The following is a 5,079-nucleotide window of genomic DNA, read 5'->3' as shown; positions in this document are numbered from 1 at the left end:
CTTCCCCCGGGCTCCCGCCGCAGCCCACGGTTGGTGCGGGCGGGCTGCGGGCCGGTCTGGCCTAAGGAGGGCCCTCAGTGGGAGCTTCCTCAGTGCCGGGGCCCAGCGGCCGGGCGGACGCTCTCCTCGGGGCTGCTGGAAGGGAGGCCCGCTCCTCCAGAGGTGTGTGCTATGCAAGGCGATGTTATTTTAAAACACCCCTTTCTGCATTAAGTTCACCTCTTGCTACACACAGAGCCCTTTTTCACACGCTGACAGCACTTCAGCTGCCCAAAGGCACAGAGCTGCAGCAGGCGTTTCCCAGCAGCGAAACCAATCTGCTGCCTCACAGTGAAATTTGAATTTTTAGTGGGGAAGCAGAAATAGCCGGACCGGGTGAGACTAACGACCGCTCCTGTCGCCACCATGGAAGACGTGCTTCTGCGCATCAGAGAGGGTGGCAGTTCAGCATCCCCTTCTGCTCGGGGCAGCCTCTCTGAGCAAACACATCTCCACGGCACCGGGCACCTTCCAGCACGGCGTTAAACAACGCGGTTCACATCTGTCGCCTGTTTTTTTTTTCTCCCCCCCTGTCCCCAGAGGGAGAAGCGTGTGCACGGGCGGGATGGAGCCATGGCGGTGACAGCTGGGCTGTGCAACGGCGCAGGCTCTGCTCCCCCACAACGTGGAGCAGTACTGGGCAGCACTGGTGGAAAAACTGCAGCCCCTTAACCCTCCCTTCACTCAGCGGAGGGTTTGGATTTAAAAAATACGTGTACGTGTGCACACATGCACATAGAAATGTAATATATATGCATACACATGGTGCATTATGTGTAAGGGGCATAAATTTACACAGACAGATTGCTCTTCGTTTATGCTAACGGGGGTCAGAGTATGCCTAACCCGGAGAGCAGAAGGTGGTGGTGTTTGTAATGGCCTTTTGTTCTCAGAGGAGATCATTCTCCAGGCTGGGCCCCAGGAAAGGCCGATCCCCAGCACAGATGAACGCTGCCGTCGCTGCCGGGGTTACGTGATGGCAGAGACATGAAGCTGTTGACCGTGGTCTTCATCCAAAAATTCCAGCTGGATTTTAAATGTATCTAAATCCCAAAGCTTTTGAGTATCACAGAGATACAGCCCAGGATGTTGAACTGATTGTATGGGAAACTGGCTGAGGAAAGAAGCCTTAGACAAAAATCTTACTTCTATACACTTCAGAAATGACTGAAGCACTCTGTATACAGAGGATCTGGTAATCTGGACTCCAGATCAGTGTTTGCAGTTACAGTTTTATATGAGCTATTCTTCCTGCTTCCAGAAATCATTTATGAGGCCAAATAATAGGAGAACTGGCTCCTGAAAGAATCTTGATTCCAGAGTTATAGAAATACAACAAAATATTACAGATTTAGTGTTAGTACTTTCCCAGAAAAGCAAAAAGAAATTAAAAAGAAAGAGAACAGTAATCATAAATACCAATTTGGCTCATTCAAGCATTCAGAGCTGGTTACTGTTAATAATTGCCCTGGAAATACAGTCAGCCAGCACATGAGATACGGGGGACGTTTTTATGGACACTGTGTGCTTGGGAGAGGAGCGAGTCCCGTCTCTGTGCCGGGTGCTGAAATCAAAGCATCACAAATTCTCCAGCATATGCTTAGGGATGGGGAAAGCAAGCACGTAATCTCCTTGAGGAAGTGTAATGCTGACATCGTTATTTCTAAAGTGCTGTAAACATCGATGGTATTTGATAAACAGGAAGATAAAGCAAAACTAGATAAAGACAAGGCTCCTGCCTTGAACATGTACCCTGGGTTCAGTTTGCTGAAACATCACCGTCTTCTCATGCAAACCCAGGGATGTGTCACTCTGCTTTACTCAAGATAAACTTCTCTTTTTATACCCAGTTTTCCCTGGCAGATCCCTCACTTGGTCCCAAGCGTGGAACAGCGCTGGGCAGGACCAGGCGTCCCCAGGCAGCCGGGGTGCCCCGGTTACGTAGGACAAGAGGCAGCCGACCAGGGTGCTCCAGCTGCACCCGCCTTTCCCCTCCCGCAAAGTCAACTGCACCAAACAAAAGAACAGGTTGGAAATTGAGCCTGGCAATAAAGAGGGTTTAATTTCTTTTGTCTCAGCCCTGGCTTTTTTTTTTTTTTTTCTCCTGCCATTTGCACATTTTTTCTCTCCCCTTGAGTGCAGAAGGGGCATGCCTCTGTCCCTCCGCTGAAGGTTTATTCTGGAGGAAACGGTTTAGGTCGCCATCGTGTTTTACAGGGAAACATAGTTTATAAATACAGCAGGGCCCAGCGCTACAAGGAAACATTTTATCAGAGAGCCCCGAACTGACGATTCAATTATTTTTCAATAAAACATCAGGGGAATGCACAAACAGCTGCTCGCATCCTTCCACACAGCAAGTCAAACTTCAAGGGGAACAATAGCTGGCGAAAGGGGAGCCATCGTGGAGGCGGTGACAATGGGTTTCCTTACTCCGGGCTTTGTTTGATTTCCCCGTCTCAGTTTTGAACTCCCTCCACCGGAGAAAGGCGAGGGGGTAGGACGGGGAGAGGGGGAAGCAGGCAGAGGGGAAGGAGGGTCAGTGGGAGTTAAAGCCTTTTGCAGCCTTTCTCTCCCATTCATGTGGTAATTGGGTGTCAAGCAGAGATCAGTAAGATGGAGCCCGGCCTCTGTGCCCGGGTTAAACTGCAGCAGAAAGAAAGCGGGAGCTGAACCGATGGAGGCCTGAATGTCATTAGGGCGGGAGGAAGCGCCTCTCCCCCAGGAGCCCTTCTGCCGGGGTGCTGGGCTGGGGGGGCCGCTTCCCATTCAGGGCATCCCTGAAAGCAGCCAGACAAAGCGGGAGGGCGTCAGAACAATGCTGCACCCCCGGCTCTACCTTCAATAGGGAGCTCTAAACAGGCGTTTAACCTTCAGAATAGCTGAAAGTGATACTCAAAGCTGAGGAGGTGGCTTGCCCGTTGCTGTTAGCCTCTTCCTGCGGCTGAGCCGGAGGCCACTTGGATGGCCGGAGGCGAGGAAGGAGGCTCTGGCCGCCCTGGCTTCCTCAACCCAGTTGGCACAGCGCTGGGGTGTGCAGGGCCCCGTGCGGGCCGTGGGAGGTGTCACCTCCAGGGCAGGATCAGCCCCGACTCCTCAGGCTGGTGAGATGCTGGTGTCCTGAGAGGGCTGCTCAGCACCCTCGAGGATGGGGCTAGAGGAAGGCAGGGTCATACTGACGAGAGGGACATGGCATAGTAGGAGTTGTGTATCCCACTTCCCAACCCTGGATCATTTGGTGAGGGATCTGGGGAGATCTGGGCAACAACCCCCATCCTGAGCAGGGGTATGTCCCAGCCTCGGACACAGTCACCATTGCCTGGGATTCTCCAGGTTGCCAGCCTGCACTGCATGAGCCCAATGGCCCAAAGCTCTCCCAGAGCCTGGCCTGGCATCATTTGTGCCTCTGGGTAGGATTTTTAATTAACCAGGAGAAAAGAGGATCAAACCCCAGGTTATTTTGGAAGGTGGGTTTTGCCACTGAAACAGGCCAGGCTCAAAAAGAGCAAAGCAGGACGCATCCCCTGCTCCCGGAGCCTCACCCTGCTGCACAGCCTGGCCATCCCGTGCTGTTCAGGAGCTAAGCAGCAGGCAGCCCTAAAGACATTTGCTTTGCTAGTGAGGCCTTTCTGCTTTAAGGAGAAAAGCTGCCGTCCCTTCTCTCTGCGCCCAGGATGACAAGACGCAGGCGCTTTCCGCAGACCATCATTTTGATGGAATGACCTGCAACACAGCCCCTTCGAACCGGAGGGGGAGAAGCTCTCCTTAGCCCTGCTCCTGGTTACACTGGAACCACTCAGGGGAATCGTGTATTTCCATTTCTAAAGAGTGCACCAAAGGATAGACCCTCCTTTAGTCCAGAATATTTCCCTCTCCTGCTTAAAGGCAAAGCTAGCTTGCCAGCGTGCGGAGGAGCGGGCGGCTGTCATTGTTTGGGAAGACTCCAGCACACCAAGAGTGGCAGGAGAAGGCTGGAGAGATGCAGCACTAAAGATTCTCAAAGACTTTCTCAGCAGAAGAAATTAATTTCACCCAGAAAGGTCCTGAGCAGCTTGCAAAGCTCCTGCCTGCATTTAGGCTAAAATACACTCCAGTTTGTTACGCACTAAGCACGGCTTGGCTGAGCTGGACCTAGAGCTGGAAATAGATGCTGATCAGAAAAAAAGTTGTGGCATTATTTTTCTTTATATTATTGTCACTGTCCAGGATGCAAGGTCTGGGGAAAGCAGTCATCTCCATGGTGAAAAGCACATTTGGTTTGTAAAGGTCTTTGCCTTTGTTTAAATTAATAGGCTAATAATAATCCAGGAAAGGATTTTAATGTTTTCTTAACCTCATGCAAACAGCTTTTAAAGTATTTTAATTAAAAAAGAATAATACCTCATACTTTATATATAGCACTTTTATCTATATGCAGCTGTTGAGCCAGACTAGCTTATTGATCAAAGGAGAGAGATAAGTCTCGCAAGGTGTCTCTAATCATAGACAGAAGATTCAATTAGCTTCTTAAAACCGCACAAATAAAAAGAAATTTAACAAAATCAGACTATGATTAAGCACCGGCTGCTTCTTTCCAAACACCTCTCTGCTGGAAGTGTTTTGTCCCAGCATTGATCCTGGGCTCAGTACTGCACTTGCACTTGTATTCCTGGGCTGAGAGCTTCAGGGACGCTTGCACTTAGGCTGCATTTTTCCAGAGGAGCTGGGACTTTAAAAAGGCTCCGGGATTTCAACCCAAAGCTGACAGCCAGTGGAAAAACTAATTGGTGTAACTGGGTTTTGCAGGGAGTCTCAAAGCATTGCCAAGTTCGACACAACCCTCCTCAGTAAGGACAAACCCAGCGCAAACGGTGAATTGTCCTCAGCCACCAGATCTCCAGCGGGGACCAGAGCCGCTACTTTTAACCCCCTCGATGCTGCAGTGCTGTCAGCATCGCCAGGCAGGGTGGCTCCTTACAGCATAACTCACGGCCACGAACACACCTTCGTGGGGCTCCCCCGGCCCTGGGAAACCCGGCACGGAGGCGTGTGTACGTGGGA

This window comes from Athene cunicularia, assembly GCF_003259725.1.
Source record: "Athene cunicularia isolate RWA chromosome 17 unlocalized genomic scaffold, athCun1 chr17_part1, whole genome shotgun sequence".
In the NCBI taxonomy this organism is placed as follows: Eukaryota; Metazoa; Chordata; class Aves; order Strigiformes; family Strigidae; genus Athene; species Athene cunicularia.
The sequence above is the reverse complement of the archived record's forward strand: the minus strand, read 5'-3'. Positions refer to the sequence as shown.